This window comes from Ambystoma mexicanum, chromosome 10, assembly GCF_040938575.1.
Source record: "Ambystoma mexicanum isolate Mex_15411 chromosome 10, UKY_AmexF1_1, whole genome shotgun sequence".
Lineage (NCBI taxonomy): Eukaryota > Metazoa > Chordata > Amphibia > Caudata > Ambystomatidae > Ambystoma > Ambystoma mexicanum.
The window spans coordinates 459,302,674-459,323,565 of NC_090932.1; positions in this window are offsets into that span (position 1 = coordinate 459,302,674).

Below are 20,892 nucleotides of genomic sequence, written 5' to 3' on the forward strand. Positions count from 1 at the left end.
CACTTTGAGGAGGATGGATCTTTTATTGAATTGCACACCCATAAAAGGAATGTTCCAAGGAATAGATGCTTCCTTTCTCATGCTGAGCTATGCCTTATGGTATGGTATGGTATGGTGTGGTACAGCACTTGTTAAGTGTAAACATTCACCTCACTAAGAGGTATCATGGCGCAGACCCAAAACCAAGAAAATTAAGGCAGTATTCAAAAAAGCCCCCACCCAGACATCTCAAGGGACCCTTGGCTCAAGGTGGAAACAGAAAAGTCTTCAGTTTGTTTCTGAAGTCTAAGGAGTTTTCATTCTACCGCAGATCTGTGGGAAGTGGGTTTCAGAGCTTTGCCGCCTGTACCAAAAAGGACCCTCCTCCCCATGTTGCCCTTCTAAATTTAGGCACTGACAGTAAACTAGCAGACCTAGAGCGCAAAGACCTCCTGGTAACATATTGGCAAAGTTTGGCATTCATAAAGTCGGGTATCCGACAACGCAAAGCTCAATGCACCATCCAGGGAGCCTTAAACTTTATGCGCTTCTTCACCAGGAGCCAATGTAGTGCTTGCAAGGCCGATGGGATATGCTATCTCCGATCAGACTTAAAAGTACCCTAGCTGCAGCATTCTAAATTCTTTGGCGTCGGTCCAGTGCCACTTGGAGCAGGCCTAGAAATAGTACATTGCAGAAATCGAGTCTAGTTGAGATTAAAGCACTCGCTCTCTAGTTCTTTTTAGTAAAGGCAAAGCAATTCAGAAGACGCTTTAATGTCCTAAGATGGAAAAAACATTCACTGGAAACTTGTGAAATCTGGTTCTCCAAGAACAGAGAAGAATCGAGCCAAACTCCCAGATTCTTTGCTTTCTAAAATGGTATAGGGCACCGGCCAAGCGAGGAGGGCCAGAACTGGGTCATTTACCCTGCTGCCTCCTGAGCCCAATAATTACTGGGCCCAGAGCTGGCGGTGGCAGAAGAGCAGATCATTATCTCTGTTGTCTGAACATAAAATGTGAGCCTGTGTAACTGCATCCACTTACTGACCTGCTCCAGGCACAGTTTCATCCTGCTGAAGAGGAGGTCTGGAATCTCACCAACTTGGAAAATCATATGAGTGTCATCCACGTAGAAACAGAACCAGAAACCTGCTGACCTAATAAGATGTGCTAGGGGTATCATATAGAGATTGAGTAAGAGAGGGCTCAGGGAGGATCCCTGAGGGACTCCACACAACACTGGTCTTGAAACCAATTAAAAAGGGGGTGGAACACCAGCGATTGTGGTCTGTCTGAAAAAAAAGGAGGAAAGCCAGTTAAGGGCTCTAACTCTCACCCTGTAGCTACTCAACCTGGACAGGAGAATGGCATGATCAACCGTATCGAAGGCTGCCGAAAGAACCAATAAGATTAGGATCCCGATACCACTGCGACCGACCCCCCATCTAAGATTGTCCACTGCAGCCACCACCACTGACTCTGTACTACAGCCCGGTCTAAAGCCTGCCTGAGTGGCGTCCAACCACCTTTGTGATTCTGCATGGGTTTGCAGTTGCTTTGCTCCTAGACTTTCCATATGTTTACCGACATAGGGAAGTAAAGAAATCAGCCATTCGTTCGAGCAGCAGGTAGTGTCAAGTGTGAGTTTTTTCAATGAAGGGATCACTGCTGCCTTCTACAGGGCTGGCGGAACTATGCTAGAAGCAAAAGAGCTATTAATAATCTGCCAAAATTCTTGTGCATGCTCCCCCTTGGCCAGTTTTTAAAATTCTTGCCGGGCAGGGATCATGAACAAATCCCGATGGACAACTTTTAGCTATAGTGCCCAAAAGGAGTGCTTAATTTACCTGAAAGGAAGTTAAAAAGTCACCTGCCCAAGGCGAGTAAAGGGTTGGGTCCAACTGGTCAGAAAGCAGGAGCCGAGTGCCCAATCTCCTGAAACTTCTCTTGGATTTTACTCATTTTATCCGTAAAGAAATCACCTATTTCCTCACAGAGCTTCTGAGAAGGAATCAGGGCCTTCTTGACAGCCACCAGGTCACGTGGCTATGCATCTAGAAGAAGACTCAGTTGTATTCCTGTACCTCAATGACAGATTTCATCGAATGGTTATAGGTACTGCAGGCTCAGATGCACATAGAACCGTAAAGAAACAAAATGGACTGGCCCTCAAAGAAGTACTTGTGCACTGCCGCATTTGGTTCCCCTTGAGGGAACTCGAGCACACACCCCTTGGAAGGCGGACATAGAGTCACAGCCACATTCAGTTCTCTAGGGTAGAACCAGAACAGACTAACCTAAGGAAATAATACCTAGGGGGGTTCCTTATATATTTAAACATATGCTAATTAGTCCAGTCTTAGTCCAAAACTTCCCTAGGGCTGGGGCCCTTGCAGACCCTCTGTGAAGGAGAAGGAGAGGAGGAGACTGCCCTGGTATTGGGCAGTCACTCCCTCATTGGCTCTCTATGTGGAGAGTGTGATGAATCAGAGGCGATCATCCCAAAACCCCTGGTCTGGACGCCTTCTCATGTGGCCAGGGAAAGGCAGCCGCTAACTGATCCTGAGCCTGGGGGTGGTATTCTATGAGAGGATCACATGGCAGAAGGGTCAGGTCCGGAGGAATGGGAGAACACTCGGAATAAAATCCATAACGATCCTACAATTTAAATGGCTTACTGTGAATTTGAAAACTCTGGTGTAGAAACAACTAAGAACATTGTGGACTTCAAGTCCCATAATGCTCTTAGTACTGAGATGAGGATGAGGGGCACAGAGTTACTAAACTGTAGTGAGTGGTCTAGTTGTTCTAATGACGCACTGAGCTTGACCTTTAAACATTTAAAGGCCTTTCAGGTGCAGGTCAGTAGAAAGCACTGGGATCAGCAGAAGCAGCAGGGCAAAGCAGAAGTAGGAGTCACCGCTGTATGTTCCTGGGAGATGTTGAGGATGCGCAGCGGGACGAGGTGTGAAGCACATCTGTCCGAAGGAACAGATAAGTTCATTGTGTCCTGCATTGTGCGCATGTGGAGCAGGGGACGCTCTGTTGACAGACGGTGCGAGTAACAGAAAGCTGACCAGAGCTGTCAAATGCCAGAAAAGTCATGACATGTGAAGAAGCCTAAGCAGAGAGACAGATGGAGACACCAGGAAAGACTGATGAGTTGGTCTGCCATCGGTGATGCTGGGGTGCTCCGAAGCAGACCGCTGTGTAGGAAGACATATTTTGAATACCGAACTTTTTAATTGAAGCAAGCTGAGAGCGACACTCCTTTTGAGGTGAGACGCCGAATAAGAGAACATCATAACCCGCATCGCCAAGGCCAAGAGGGGGAAACAATTGAGCAAAGTGAAGGCAACATCCCAAAAGGGAAAGGTTGAATAAGAGAACATTGCAACCCACATTGCCACTGACAAGAGGGGACAATAATTAAGCAAAGTGAAGAACCCTTTGTGGAACTGAATTTGTCACTTTGCCAAGTAAAAGACATCTTGGAACTGTTTGTTCTACCCAGAGTGGAACTTGGCTAGTGAAAGGAACTTTCCTAAACTTGACTGTTGGTTTGAAACATCATGAACTGATTCAGGGGAAGGACGTCCAACCCTGGTCAAAAGGATTCCTATTTATAACTTCTGTGTTTGAATGTACATGTTATTTTGTGAGGTTTAGATTGCCAAGTGATTCTTGTATGCTTTTGTTATGTGTATTAGTTTAAGAGACAGTTTGGACACTAGTCAATTTTCCTTTAGTTTTGTTCTGTTTGGCTAGGGAAAGATAGATGTTCATCTCACCATTTATTATTTCAATAAAATGGCAATGAATTAATAAACAAAATACTAACCGAGACAAAACAAGGCCCGAGAAGTGAAACTAAGAAGACCACGTCAGTAGCCGCCACCCAACCCTTCCTATTGCTCAGCCTGTCCCAACTCCAATACAGTCACAGGCAGCGTTAGTAATTGTACCACCCTCTAGTCAGCCAGCCCCGTGTGTTTCGCAACCATCACAGCCCCAGCAGATCTCTCCCGTGCCCACTGCCCTTTCCACACCTTCCGCTCAAGGGGGTATTTTTGTTCCGACTGTGCCCCCCATAAACGAATTAGAACAAAGCGAGTGTGTGAGAGTGACCCGCAGCGCGATCAGCAAGGAGAGAAAGTGTGAGCTGCAAGAGCAGGCGGAAATGTATATAGACGAGAACGATGGGACGGCCACGTTAGCGTCAATACATGACTTCAGGAAGAGCAACGAAAAACAGGTATTGTTGGAATGCATGAGGGAATATTTGTTGGCGCAATGGAAACAGTTGTTTGGGAAGTTACCACCTCAGCGATTGTTGGATTTGAATGCATTGGCCCGTTGTAGAGGGAGAGATGAGGAAATAGAAGAGCATGTGAAGCGACTGTTTGAATTAAAGAATGAACTTGATGAAGAATATTCTGAAATACTTGCCACACCGGGGTACAGGAGAAAAGATATTGAGAGAAGTAAGAAGAAAGCGACAGGGTTTTATATGCAGAAATCATTGCCACCACCGGGACAGATAGGTGATAGGCAAAGATTGCAAGTGTGTATGCGGGAAACAATGAGATGGATGTCAAGCCCAAGGATTTTTGTGGGTGAAATAAATGAGATATGTAATGAGTACCCTTTGCAAATAAGAATAGAAGCCCTGCGAACAATAGTGGGAGTGTTACTTCAGCAGGTAGCAGGACATAACAGGGGAAGGGGAAATGTGCAGAGCAGGGGCAATTTGAATATTCATGGAGGGCCTCTGGGGTTAAACCAATGCGCATATTGTAGAGAGGAAGGACACTGGCGGGCACAATGTCCACACTTGCAAAATAGAGGCGGATCTGGTCAGAGGAGACAGCACAGCAGGCATCCAGGAACAAACGGCCATAATAGAAACCATATACAGCAGCACCAGAATAGTCAAAGGAATGGTGCACAAAATCAGGGCCAGGCGACGAATCAAAATGCTTTTACTCAGAGTCAAAATCATCAGGCCAATCAAAGTGGAAACAGAGGAAGAGGCGGGAATATTTTTGATACTCAGACAGGTGCATACTATAGTAATAGTAGTGATTACACCTCGGATGATGTGTTGTTACCCCAATAGGACAGCCCAGGACATGGGTCGGGACCAGTATCCATTCCTGTGAATCAGAAAGGACCCTACGTAGAAATGAAAGTTGGGAATGAAGAGCATAGATTCCTCGTAGACACGGGGGCACAGAGGTGCTCGATAGATCATCACTTGGTTCCAGATATACCTCTGTCAGGGCGACAAAATATCTCAGTAGGGTTCGCAGGCACCCCAGTAATAAATCCCGAGTCCAAATCAGTAGCAGTGACAATAGGGCCTTTTACTGAACATTTTCCATTTCTTTTGACAGAGAATTGTGGGGAAAATCTCCTAGGATTGAATTTATTGAAAAAGCTAAGCGCGGTTATCCACTGCACACCAGATGGGGTATTTTTGACTATTTCTCCTCAGTGTGGGCCGCCTTCTGAATTTGTGACGAAATCTTTAACAGGGGAATTGAGTGAGGTGCCAACTTGTATTTGGGCCATGAATGACAATGATGTGGGATGCTTGAAAATAGAGCCAGTGAAAATTGTTTTGAAAGAAGGAGTGACGTTACCACGTATTCCAAAGTATACAATTTCAGCAGAAGGGCAGAAAAGATTGAAAAGGATTGTTTCTGATTTGGTGAAATTGGGAGTGATTGAAGAAATTACAGGCAGTGTATGCAACAGCCCCATTCTTCCAGCGCATAAGAAAGGTGGTAATGAGGTACCGTACCGTTTCATAATTGATCTCTGTGCACTAAACAGAGTAGTAGATCCCCAATTTCCGTTAGTGCCAGATGTCACTACGATATTGACAATGATCCCTGCATCGGCAGAATACTTTAGTGTTATCGATTTGAAGAACGCTTTCTTTAGCATTACATTACAGAGAAAGCAGGTATTTATTTGCTTTCACTTTAGGAGGACGATCATTCACATTCACACGCATTCCACAAGGCTATACTGAAAGTCCGAGCATATACAGTAGAGCATTGAAAGAACAGCTAGACATGTTCGAATTACCGGCAGACTGTGTGTTGTTGCAATACATTGACGATTTGTTAATCGCTGCTGACACAGAAGAGATTTGTAAAAAAGGTACTGTCTCATTATTGACCCATCTAGCTGTGCATGGCCATAAAGCAAGCTTAAAGAAATTCCAGTACTGTCAGAAAGAAGTGGCTTATTTGGGTTACTTACTTTCAAAGGAAGGGAGAAGATTAACGCCAGAGAGGATAGAGAGCATTTCTGGTATGCCTATTCCAAAGACGCAGGAGGAAGTCAGAGCTATAATTGGCATGGCTTCATATTGCCGTCAATGGATTTTGAACTTCGCCTTAATTGTAAAACCAATGGTGGAATTGACAAAAAAGGATGCTGTGATGCCTTTGCAGTCGAATGAAGAATGTCAGAAAGCATTTGACTCGCTAAAAACCATTTTGAGTTCTGCTCCAGTTTTGGGCACACCGAATTATGAAAAGGTTTTTAGGCTGTTTTTGCATGAGAGCGAAGGATGTGCGTTGTCTGTCCTAACACAGGAACAAGGTGGAAGAAATAGGCCATGCAGTTATTTTTCTTCCGCGCTGGACTCTGTAGCACACGCACTACCACGATGTTTGCGAGCTGTTGCAGCGGCTGCTGCGTCAGTGAAACAAACAGAAGGGATGGTATTGGGGCACACTTTAATTCTAATGGTGCCAAATGCCATAGATGTTCTACTCAATAGAACGCAGACGCAACACCTCACCTCTACTAGATTGACTAGATATGAAATTGTATTGTTCGCCCCCCACATTCAAATTATGAGGTGTAGCGCTTTGAATCCAGCAGAATTAATGCCAATGCCCGGGGAAAACATTGATCAGACTGAATCACCTCCCCATGATTGCTTAATGGTTACTGAGGAAGAAACAAAAGGGAGAATTGATCTACACGATACGCCACTAAAAGTAACAGATGGATAACTGCTTTGTGATGGTTCTTGCTTTAAATTACCTGACGGCACTTCAACCGCCGCATACGCTATCACCACGTTAAAAAGCATTGTGGAGAGTAAAAGAATCCCATACAACTCTGCCCAAGCGGCAGAGATAATTGCCTTAACAAGGGCTTGTGAAATTTCATAGAACTTGAGCGTAAATATCTACACTGATAGCCAGTACGCCTTCGGCGTGGTTCATAACTTCGGCCGACTGTGGGCCGAGAGAGGTTTCCTAACATCACATGGGGCTAGAATTCAACATGGCCCTTTTATTGTACGATTACTGTCTGCACTTACGTGTCCAAAGCACCTGGCGATAGTGAAATGCGAGGCGCATAAAAAGGTGGCATGCAAAGTGGGAGAAGGAAACGCATTTGCAGACAGAATTGCAAAACAAACTGCCACTGATTTGAATACAAAAATGTTAACAGTACAATCGAAGGAAGTACCCTGTATGATAGAAAATGGAATTGTAACTGTTAGAGAGATGCAGGCGGAAGCTACCACCGATGAAATACAGGGATGGGCCAAGGGCTCCGCAGAACTAGACTTGGAGGGTTGTTGGGTGGACAAGAAGAGCGGGAATTGGATGTTGCCGAATGCTTATGTACATGCGATGGTAACAATGGCTCACAGTCCCACCCACATCTGTGCGAAGAAAATAGTCCAACATTTAGCCACAGTCTGGGAAAATCCTCTCATAAAAAAGTATGCCGAAAGGCTATTACAGAACTGCATAACGTGCCTACAGCACAATGTGGGGAAGGGAACGGTGACTCCAACAGGAAGTTTCGGACCTCCCTCTATGCCATTCGAAGTGATCCACTTTGACTTCATAGAATGGAGAGATGCCAAAACCTGAAGTATGTTCTGGTGATCATATGTGCATTCAGCAAATGGGTGGAAGCGTATCCATTGAAAGACTGCACAGCCATGAGCACGGCGAAAGTAATGCTAAAAGAGTATTTCTCTCGCTTCGGTCTGCCCTGTGTCATATGGTTGGACAATGGTCTTCATTTTGTAGGTGCAGTAATATTGCAGATTTCTGCAGGTCTCCAAATCGATAAGCGATTCCATTGTTCCAGGCATCCCATGAGTGCTGGACTTATTGAACGTCATATCGGCATCCTGAAATCCAAAATAAGTAAGATTTGTGCAGGCAGCAAGCTAAATTGGGTAGATGCATTGCCAATAGCGTTACTGTGTATGCGAACATCAGCGCAAGCCAGAACTGGGCTCTCCCCATACGAAATCATAATGGGAAGACCGGCGAATGTGTGGTGTGCACCCCAGCCGAAAAGAATAAGAGAGGTAGAATACCATGTACTCAGCATTTATTGTAATCTGTTAGTAAAAAAACTGCGTTTGATTCAGCAGCAGGTGCAGGAGGCATTCCCGGTGAGGTACACTGGCCCAGACATGCATTGGAGCCAGGAACCTGGGTGCTGATTAGAAATTATGAGCGGGAAAAATCGCTGGCACCCAGGTGGCGTGGGCCCCACCAAATCTTTTTGACCACGCAGACAGCCGTACGCGTGGATGGGCGGAAAGTGTGGATCCACGCCACGCACGCCAAGAAAGTCCCATCACCATTTGACACTTCGACTGATCGGGACAAAGACCAGAAAGAGACAGCAGCGGCTCCAGAAATGAAAAATGCAATTGCCAGTTCTTTGCTACAAAAACAGCCTGATCCTGAAACAAAGCCTGATGAGATTGCCATAAGAGAGAAAGGGCAAAGGGCGCCCCAATGTTGTCCAGCATATTCTGCATCACTGCTGGCCGATATCAAGCGTATACCTCTGTGGCGCCCACCATCTTCTGTTGCGCCGCAGCCTGCGTCGTGGCCTGGGCACTCATCATCATCTGCCATTGTGCCCCAGGGTGACTCCAAGCTTGAGACCAGAAGTGCACCCGCACTATTTGTCGACCACACGATACCGGGAGAAAATCGTTATGACCTGCGGAGCAGAAAAAAGGAGTGATCACATCTTCAGCTTTTTGTGATTTTATTGCCTTTGTTTCCTATTCTCGGATGAAGTAGGAACCGGAGGCCTAGAGGAGAATGGCGTGAGAGTTGTGCAAGCTAGACAGCTCAACAAACGCAACTCCTCAGTGCTAAATCCATGTGTCCGGAACCCGAGCGAACAAGCGGGGCGCACATGGTACGAAGGCAACTGCTCTAAAACTCTAGAGCAATGTGCAAATGCACAGGAATCTTACCAAACAGATAAGCAATCCAGGCTGAATGAGAACTGGCAAGGAAGAACGGTAGACAATTATCAAACGCTCTGACATCCCAACAAGCTCATCGGCAGGAGATATTCACGGCGAACACGGCGAGAGCAGAACGACGAGGGAAGATGCCGGAGCCAGCCAACGCCTCCTTCTGCACCAATGCTGATAGCGAGTTAAACGCAGTACATAGAAAGGTGAAAAAGGGACATGGTCGAAAAAATTGTATGTTGGGTTTAACGATAATAATGTGTATAATGAGTATATTAGCCCCAATATTGACCATTTCAGTATTATGGTACCTAGAGGAAATTCACCCCCATGAGGTATTGTTGCCTATTGTGAACATTTCCACGACTGAAAGCCCAGTCCATGTGATTTCCTATACCTTGTCCCCAATGGAAGAGAGACATAGGGAAGGATATGGGAACAACACATTACTATTGATAATGAACATGTCACACTCAATACTAAGAAAGAACGACTGTTGGGTCTGTGCCCACCTTCCGCAGCATGGTGGTAAGGGAATAGGATGGTACGTACAGCCCCTACCATTGACTTCTGCATGTTATGTTTCTCTGAGTTATTTATATTATGGAAAATGGAACGAAAGTGAAACTGGTCAACTAGACAAAGTAAACATGAATGAATTCGAGGAAGTGATTATGAAACCGGTGGGTTGCTCCATATTCCATAAAAGACGATTAATTACACCAACAATAATGCCACAGGATAGATTGTCTGTACCTTATAAATCTTCTGTGATCACGTTCCACATGAACCCAGAAGGGAATAAGGATGCGGAACCGCCTTCATATACAGTGAATTATAACCTTGATTCTGTCCCATTCTGTTTAAATAAAAAAGGGGTTTTTCCAGGTAGGAACATTTACCAGATGCAGGAACATAGCATTCCTTGATAAAGAAGTGGAACCAATATATGTGGGAGATCCTGTGTACTTTATATGTGGAGAAAAAGCATATCCTTGGTTACCTAGGAACTGGGGAGGCACGTGTTATTTAGGCTTTCTGTTTCCTGGAGTGTTTCTTTTAGAAACATCAGACATAACCAAATTGACCAGGTCACGACCTCGCCGGAATATTGAAGATGGGTTGATTGTAGGGGACATAGCAAAATCATCCATACCATTTTGGGGCCAGGCGATAAACTCCTATAACATAAGACGACTGGACTGTCTAGAATATTGGAAGAAACAATAAATGGAACCACCGACATATTACATAATATGACTCTTGAGGAAAAAGGAATTAGATTGATGCCACTGCAAAACAGAATGGCCCTTGATATAATTTTAGTTGATCGCGGAGGTGTTTGCAAAATCATGGGATCAGAGTGTTGCGTATTTGTAAGTGACTCCTCCCCCACGATTTTCGAAGCAATAAGAAAATTGCATGTATTAAGCTCTGACCTTCACCCTCCTGAGAGTGGTTGGGAGTTAAATATAAGCTCCTGAGTCTGGGTAGTGTTACGGTCCTGGGGATGGAAGCTATTTGCAATCTTAGTAGCAATTTTAGGAATATTCATGATGTGTTGTTGTTGCATACATTGTCTCCCCATAGTATGCGCAGAATTAGTGAGCAATGTGTTCAACTTGTAGAACGAAACCCATTACTAGACCAAATACCCACAATGATAATGAACCCAAAACAATTAAAGAATTCATGCAATTAATATTGATGATGAAAAGGAGGAATCTCAGAGCGTATATGAGTCAGAGTTCGAATCAGATTCCGAGTCTGATCTAAACACTTAGTCGGAGGAAGATGCAATGCATGGATGAGGCGTTTGGCATACGGCCAAGAGGAGGGTTTGTCAGTCTAGAAAAGTAGACACCCCTCGAACAGAAGGCAATGCAGGATAATTGGTTGGCAGAGGCCAACCCCCTCATTTAAAGTATAAAGAAGATATGCCCATTACTTATTACGTAGCTATTAGTTCAACTAGAGTGCGGCCATTTTAATGTAACCAGAATCGCCATTTTGTTTTCTCTATGTTTCTCTTTAACATCGCCACTTTGCCTCATGTAAAACTGCTTTGCTGTAGATATTATTCCGCTTCAATGGTCCAAGGTTATTAAAGACATGTTGAAACATTGCGCGAGGAGCCAGACAGAAAAGCCGTTTTCTTCCTTCACATATCCTTGGAAGCAGGGAGCAAGGCATTCTTATCAGTACACGGATGCCAGTGAGTCGCCTTAAAAGAATAGCAATGCATGAAACTAATATTAAAGGGTTTGAATTATGTTCCTCTTTACGGCCCCTTCTGAGCGCTGTGAGCCCTGGAGAGCAAGCTGACCTCTAGAGCGTGAATCGAAACCAGGAGATAGTAAGGCCTGGAATGTGCCAGTCCCCCTACGCGCAGCTTGTCCATGAAAACAGAAGCGCTGTGTTCTCACAAATAAAGAATAGTGTCTGTAAATTCGAGATTGCAAACTGTTACTAAATATGGTGATCTAAAGTGTCATATTCGTCACCATGGTCAATCATCACCTCCACTTCAAAGGGAATTAATTAGGGGCGGCATCGAATGTGTCAAATGTGTCATTACTGATTGTAAGATGCTCATTTTGTATATATGTAACTGATGTACGATTTTCGCTCTCTTGCGTCCCCCGAGGTCTGTTAGACACACGCCGTGGGGCGTGGGACCATTTGGCCAACTGAGACTATTTGTTTTTGCAATAAACCCTAGATTTTGGGAATACAACCTCATGTCTGACGTATCAGTTTGTGTGTGGTGATTGTACCTTGTTTCCACATATGAGGGTCCCTCATGGGCCCCTTCATTGTGCAAAGAAAAGAGCAAACATTCAGGCACGGGTCTCCGGCGCATCCAATAACCCGGCTGAACATTTCAAAATCTACAAGGATCTAGCCAACCCTTCTGCAGTCTCCTCCTCTCCTTCTCCTTCACAGGCCCTCTGCAATGCATTGTCCTCACACTTTGCCACCAAAACACAGGACATTCTGACCTCCCTTTCGACACTCCCCCACATCCCATCCCACCCCACCTCCAAACCCCTTCCCCACACCCCTCCTTCCTCCTTTCCTTCGTTCTCACCTGTCACTCCTGAGGAAGTTACCAGAGTTGTCCGCTCCATGAAGGTCTCTTCTAAACAGGTCTCCCCTTGCTCATCCAGGACCATCACGGATAACATTGGCTCTCTTTCCCCTGCTTTGACTGAGTTCTGCAATCACTCCTTTACCACAGGATCTTTCCCCGCTCCCCTTCAGCACTCCCTTGTGCGCCCACCCCTGAAAAAACTTTCCTCTGACCGTACCTGCCCTGCCAGCTATCGCCCTATTTCCATCACCCCCTTCTTTGGGAAGGTCCTTGAGAAGTTGGCCTTGCCCCAACTTAACTCTCACATTGAACTTGTTGGTGGCCTCCATGACCATCAATCTGTATTCCGAGCATCCAGAGGCATGGAAACTGCTCTTTTGAACACCCATGAAGAACTGCTTGCTTTGAAAGGGGTCCCTAGGGGTCCCTCGTGCTATGGAAACAAGGCAATAACCATACACGAAAAGATGCGCCAGACACGAGGTTCAAATTCCCAATGCTAGGGTTTATAGCAAGCAAAAATAGTATCAATTGGCCAATTCTGATCTCACGCCCCGCAACGTGAGTTTCCTAGACCTCGAGGGACGCAAGAGAGCGAATTACGTACATCAGTTACATATATACAAAATGCATATCATACAATCAGCAATGTCATGATTAAACACCCCTCTTTATTAAGTTCCTTTGAACTTGGGATGACGATGGACATATCCGACGAGTATGACGATTATGACACTTTCGATGTCTATTCTAGTAACAATGTGCAATTAGAAAGTGCAGAGGCATCTTTTAGTTGTTGAACAGAACACGGTGGTTCTGTTCTTGGAAGCAAGCTGCACACGGGGGAAGAGCCACATTCCAAGCTTTGCTATCTATGAGGTACTATTCGTGTCCTGGGAGCCAACACGTTCTAAAGGGTTTTGCGAAGGGGGGCCGTAGGAAGAGCATAATTCAAGCCTTTAGCTGTTTTATTCGAACATATTCAATCATCGTACGAGACTGGCTGGCAGCTGTGAAGTGATTAAATGCCCTGCAGCTCTCTCCCAAGGCTACAGAGAGGGAGCGTGGGCATTCCTCTCTGGGCTACTCATGAGGAGTTTCAACGAACTCTTCAGTCCCGCGACCTTGTCCTTTCATATTCAGGCAACAATGTTAACAGTCTGAGCAGAGTAAGCAGAATTTGCAAGCTGCAAAGCAGTTTTAGACAGAAAGCAATGAGCAGTGGTTAACAAGCAAAATGGCGATTCTTTCTACGTTTAAAATGGCCGCTTGTTGGTCAAGCATAGCAGTTTATATTTCTATAATTCCATCAAGTTACGTCTGTCACTCAAATGAAGGGTATTCATTTTTCCAGATTGACACACCCTCCTTTTGGCCGTATGCCAAACGTCTTATTCATTCATTGTATCCTCATCCAATGAGGATAAGTCTGGGGTATCTATGTATGAACCATCTTCATCATTAATGTCTATAGCCATGAATTGTTTTACTGTTTTTGTTTCCTCAGTGTCTCTGTTATTTCGGCCATGCGTTTGTTTTCCTCTCGACACCATGTGCATACATCCCTTAGTACATCCATCAGTTATTTCAGTGCAAACTATTGGTAAGCATTGTATGCAACAGCAGCATGTTATGAATATCCCAAGTACCATCATTAGCATTGAAATTAACTTCCATCACCAAGAGCGCAATAATCCCCAAAACCAGGATCCTATCCCCCAACCCCCTTCTTCTGTAGAGAGTGTGGAACTTATGACATGTAATTTCCGGATCACTTTAAATATCGTAGGGGAGTAATCATCTATATACACACAGCATGCAGTTTTTACGAGTTTGCAAACTCCCCCCGATCAACTAATATAATATCGAGAGCCATTAGTCTAATTCATTTTTCTTCTAACGTCATATTCAATAAAATATCTGTTGTTGAATCTATTGTTTTTTGTAATATTCCAGACAGTTTTCTTATATTGTAAGAATTTTCTATTTGGGACAAGAATGGTATAAATGATTTGGCTATATCCATTGCTATCATTCCATCCTCGCTACTCCTTTGAGTTCTACCTTTTGTTCGTCTGGCTACTTCTGCTGTCTCCAAGAGGAACACTCCTGGAAACAGTAGACCTAGGTAGCATGTACCTCCCCAGTTCCTAGGTAACCATGGATATGCTTTTTCTCCACATATAAAGTAAACAGGGTCCCCTACGTACACGGGTTCTATTTCGTGTTTTAAAACCACTGTGTTCAGGCAGTTGCTAAACGTTCCTACTTTATAGGAACCCTTTTTCTGTAGACATAGGGGAGCAGTTTTGGGGCTGTGATCCACTGTATAGGCAGGGGGCAAAGCATCTTTATTCCATTCATCCCTCATTCGAAATGTCATTACTGATGTTTTTCTGCTGGCGGGGTTGGTCTATTTTGCCTATGTAATCTATCTAGTCTTGTTATCTTTCGTGTATTCTTCCTCATGGGTTCTAGTGCAAACACGCGAGCTTTTTGGAATATGGAACAAACCACAGGTCTCATGATCACTTCCTCAAATTCATTCATATTGGTCTCATCTAGCTGACCCGTATTACTCTTGTTCCATTTCCCAAAGAACATTGCACTTAATGTTACTTCACATGAATAAATCAATGGCAACGGTTGTACATACCAGCCTATCCCTTTTCCACCGTGCTGTGGTAAATTGGCGCAAACCCAGCAATCTTTTTTCTTTAAAACCGCATGGGTCATGTTCATGATGAGCAACAATGTATTGTTGCCGTATCCTTCTCTATGTCTCTCTTCTATTGGGGGCAAAGTACCAGTGATTACATGAACCGGGCTTTCAGTAGCTGCTTTTGGCAAAAGTGTTTCTAATGGGTGCACGTACTCCAGGAACCATAGTGTAATAGCTGTTATTGTTGGTACTACCATACTTAAGAAACACAGGACCAATGTCCAAATCAGTACCTTATTCCTTTTACCATGCTTTTTCCCTAAATTTACAGTCTCTAAATCTATCATCTTTTCAACAGGGGTGCAGGAGGAGGCTGAAACCGGTCTTGACTTGTTCTTCATCGTCCTTCTTCTTGCTGGCAAAGTTCGTCGCAAATGTCTCTCGTTCTTGATGCCATAAAAGTTCAACGAAAAATGTCACAGTTCAATTCAGCCAGCCTTTTCACAGCCTAGATCACTTATCCACTCCGAACAAGATTAGTTGTTCTTTCTCCCACTGCTCAGACGATTTCTGAACACTTCTTTATTGATAGAGTACTATGTGCATCCAGCTTGTCCCGCTCTGGCTTAGGACACATGTACTCTATCAGCCTTAGTACTTATGTGCGTCCAGCTTGTCCTGCTCTTGCTCCTGACACATGTACTTTTATAAGCGCACCGAGGAGCCGTGAGTCTTGAATTGTCCGACTTGCACAATTCTGACACTTCTCTCCTCTACGCCCCTGGCTCCTACTCCGTCCGTGAGTGGAACCAAAGGCAAAAGAAAAGCACCAAAGATCTGTGGATCACTTTGCCTGTCGAGGCCGCAAATTATACCGATTCACTCGTGGTATTGTATGATCCGTGAATAGTGCTGTTGTATTTTCAGTATCAGGCTCAGTGTCAGCCTGTGGCACAATGATGGGTAGCGATGAGCGCTGTGGCAATGATGTAGTTTCTTTCTTTGGCTTTGGTGCATTTGCAGAATCTGGTGGGTGCCAAAGGAGTACACGCGTTGTTTCTGCTCGTGTTTGCAATGCAGGGTTTGTGTTGCTCGGCAGTGATGTATTTTCTGCTGAGCAACGTTGGGACACTTTTTGCCCTCTCCCCTTACTGGCAGCCTCCTCTGGCTCTGTTTCGAGTTTCACTTCTCGCGTGCGCTTTGTTTCAACTTTCACTTCTCGTTCAGGCTGATGCTGTGGCAATGGACTGGCAACAGTTTCTTTTGTTTCCGAGACCGTTTCCTTTCTCTGGTCGTCGGAAGTTGTCAGCAGTCCTGGGAATCTTTTTGCATGTGTTGCATGGATCCATGCCTTCCGTCCGTCTACTCGGATGGCCGTTTGCGTTGCCAAAAGTACTTGGTAGTGGCTGCGCCACCTGGGTGCTAATGCTGTCTTCCGTTCAAAGTTCTTTATTAAGACCCAACTTCCAGGCTCCAGCGAGTGCCCCGGTCCGGTATATCGCACTGGTAACGCCTCCTGCACCTGCTGATGAATCAAACGAAACTTCTGTATTAAAAGTCCACAGTACGTGCTTAACATAGGATGCTCGACCTCACATAATCTTTTGGGCTGCGGTGCGCACCATACATTTGCTGGTCTCCCCATTATAATCTCATAGGGGGAGAGCCCAGTCTTAGCCTGCACAGACGTGCGCATGCACAACAGCGCTAGGGGTAATGCATCCACCCAACTTGCTCCCAGCGCAGATTTTTGCTATCTTTGACTTCAAGATTCCGTTATGTCTCTTCACAAGCCCGGCAGAACTGGGATGCCTGGAACTGTGGAATCTCTTCTCTATCTGCAGACCTGCACAGATCTGTAGCACTACTGCGCCCACAAAGTGGGGGCCGTTGTATGACCACAGGACACGGGGCAACCCAAACCGGGAGAAATACTCTTTTAACATTACTTTTGCCGTTGACATGGCAGTACAGTCTTTTAAAGGATATGTCTCCACCCACTTGCTGAATGCACAAATCACCACTAACACATATTTGTAGTTCTGGCACCTTTCCATTTCTATGAAATCAAAATGGACCACCTCAAATAGCATAGAGGGTGGGCCGAAACTACCTGCTGGAGTCACGGTTCCCTTCCCTACATTGTGTTGCAGGCACGTAATACAATTCTGCACTAGTCTTTCTGCATTCTTTTTTATGTGCTCATTTTTCCATACTGTGGATAAATGCTGTACCATCTTCTTCGCGCAAATGTGGGTAGGGCTATGCGCCATTATAACCATTGCAGTCACGTAACAATTTGGAAACATCCAGTTCTTTGTTTCCTTGTCCACCCAACATCCTTCCAAATCTAACTCAGCAGAGCCCTCAGCCCACCCCTGAATCTCTTCGGTCGTGGCCTCAGCCTGCATTTCTTTGACTGTGGCAACTCCATTCTCTATCATACAAGGTACTTCCTCAGTCTGTACTGTCATCATTTTATTTCCCAAATCTGTGGCTGTTTGCTTCGCAATCCTGTCTATAAATGCGTTTCCCTCTCCCACTTTACATGTTACTTTCTCATGCGCCTCGCACTTCACTATAGCGAGGCGCTTTGGAAACGTGAGTGCAGACAACAATCGCACAATAAAAGGGCCATGCTGAATCCTGGCCCCATGTGACATCAAGAAACCCCTCTCAGCCCAAAGTCGGCCAAAGTTATGAACCACGCCAAAGGCGTACTGGCTGTCAGTATAAATATTCACGTTCAAATTCTCAGAGAGTTCACAGGCTCGGGTCAGTGCTATTATTTCTGCGGCTTGCGCCGAATTGTTGGGGATTCTTCTGCTTTCTATAACACTCTCTAGGGTAGTAATTGCATATGCGGCCGTTGATGTGCCATCAGGTAATTTAAAACAAGAGCCATCACAAAATAACTCCCCATCTGGCTCTTTCTGTGGGATCAATTCTTCCCTTTCTTTCTTCTTCAGTGACCATTAAACAATCATGGGGTGGTGATTCGTTGTCACCAATTTCTGCTATGGGCAGTGGCATAAATTCTGCAGGATTCAATGCGCTACACCTCCTAATTTGGATGTGGGGTGCAAACAAGATGAGCTCATATCTTGTCAGTCTAGCTGAGGTGAGGTGTTGCGTCTGTGTCTTATTTAATAGAACGTCTATAGCATGTGGCACCATCAGAATTAAAGTGTGCCCCAATACCATTCCTTCCGTTTGTTTCACTGACGCAGCAGCCGGTGCGACAGATCGCAAACATCGTGGTAGTGCGCGCGCTACAGGGTCCAACGCGCAAGAAAAATAGCCGCACGGCCTATTTCTTCCACCTTGTTCCTGTGTCAAAACCGCCAATGCACATCCTTCACTCTCACTCACAGATAGTCTAAAGATCTTTTTATAGTTAGCAGTGCCTAAAACTGGCGCAGCACACAATGCAGCTTTCAATTGCTCAAAAGCTTTCTGACATCCCCCATCCCACTGTAAAGGCATCTCTGCATCCTTTTTAGTCAACTTTATCATCAGCTTCACAATCAACGCAAAATTACTGATCCACTGCCGACAATAAGAGGCCATGCCTATTACAGCTCTCACTCCTTTTTGAGTTTTTGGAATAGGCATACTAGAAATACTTTCTATGCGTTCTGGTGTTAATCTTCTCCCTTCTTTCGAAAGTAGGTAACCGAAATAAGACACCTCCTTCTGATTATTCTGGAATTTCTTCAAACTTGCCTTATGACCATGGGTCGCTAAGTGTGTCAATAGTAATATAGTACTTTCTTTACAGATCTCTTTCGTGTCAGCAGCTAATAACAAGTCATTTATGTACTGCAAGAGAACGCAACCTTCGGGTAATTCTAGCATGTCTAGCCGCTCTTTTAGCGCTCTGCTGTAAATGCTCAGGCTTTCTGTATGTCCTTGTGGAATGCGTGTGAATGTGAATGATCGACCTCCTAGAGTGAACGCGAACAGATATCTACTGCTTTTATCCACTGGAATGCTAAAGAACGCGTTCTTCAAATCACCTACACTAAAGTATTCTGCAGTGGCCGGTATGATTGTCAGTATTGTTGTGACATCTGGGACCAAAGGGAATTGTGGGTCTGCCACTTTGTTTAATGCGCGCAGATCAATTATGAAACGATAGGGTATCTCATTGCCTCCTTTCTTGTAAACTGGAAGAATCGGGCTGTTGCACGTCCTACCTGCAATTTCCTCAACCACCCCCAATCTCACCAGGTCAGTGACAATGCTTTTCAATCCCTTCTCACCTTCAACAGAAATGTTATACTGGGGAATTTGTGGTAGTGTGACACCTTCTTTCAAAGTTATTTTTGCTGGCTCTATTTTCAAGCATCCTACATCGTTATCATGCATTGCCCACAGACTTGGTACTCTACTTAGCTCTTCTGGCAACTCTTTTGACATAAATTCCGTCACCGGTGCATCTTGAGGCCACATCTGCCGTTCAATGTATGACTGCCCCCAATTTTCTCAACAAATTTAATCCTAGCAAGTTCTCTCCACAATGTTCTGTCAAAAGAAATGGACACTGTTCCGTAAATGGTCCTATTGTAATTGGGACAGCTTCGGACATGGGGTTAATTACTGGTGTACCTGCGAACCCTACAGAAATATTCTTCTGCCCCGACAGTGGTATCTCCGGAACCAAGTGGTAGTCTATCGAGCACTTCTGTGCCCCTGTATCTACAAGGAAACGGTGCTCCTTATTCCCGACTCTCATTTCTACGTAGGGTCCTCTCTGATTCACGGGAATAGACACTGGTTCCGACCCCTACCGTGGGCTGTCCTATCGCGAAAATAACACATCGTCCTTTGTGTAGTCACCGCTACTGCTATAGTACGTGTTTGGCTGTGTATCAAAATTATTCCCATTTCCCCCTCAATGTCCTCCACTCTGATCATTTCTCTGTTGGCCCTGCCCGCCCTGATTTTGGTTCGAAACACTTTGGTTCAATGCCTGGTTCTGTTGCGCTTGGTTTTGACCATAGGATTGGGTTTGAGTACCTCCATTGGTATATCCCTGCTGCTGCTGCATGCTATTTCTGCTTGGGCCGTTTGATCCCTGATGTCCTCTATGAGGTCTTTTCTGACCAAACCCACCTCTATTCTGTAGGTGCGGGCATTGCGCTCGCCAGTGTCCTTCCTCCTTTCAGTACGCACATTGATTTAATCCCAATGACACCCCATGCATATTATTCAAATTTCCTCTGCCTTGTGCATTTCCTCTACCTCTATTGTATCCAATGACCTGCTGCAGTAACACCCTCGTTTTTAAATTTACTCTATCCTTCACCTCTCTTTCTTTCGCCACATTTACCCTGTTCTCGTAATACGGGGCTATGTGTAATATCTCACTCACCGGTTTTGCAGCCCAGGAACTTTCTGACGTCATTAACATATCTTGAATTGGTGATATTAGTCCCCTCACATATTTATCAACAAATAGCCTTTTCCCCGACTCTGTGCTCACATCCTGCCCACTGAAGTCTGTGAATACTCCTTCAAATCTATTGAAATAATCTGTTACTGGCTCATCCTTGCCCTCTACACATGTAGTTAATTTGTCCCACTGAATCCTTTTTTCTGGAATTATTTCCCTCAATCTCCGCATTATCCGTTCTGGTAGATCTGCCATGCGGGTTCCCGGATTTTCCCCTACTTTCCTATTTTTGTCCTCCAATAGTAACTCTGCCCATGTGGCGCCAAAAGCCCCCGCGTCATCTACCCTCCTCATCTGTTTCCATATATCTGGTGGCAAAATGACTGGGAAAATCAAATCTATATCGCTCATAGTAAGCACTGCTGATCTCAGAGTTGACTCTACTTCCTTGTAGAAACCTGCTGGATTCTTTCTTAT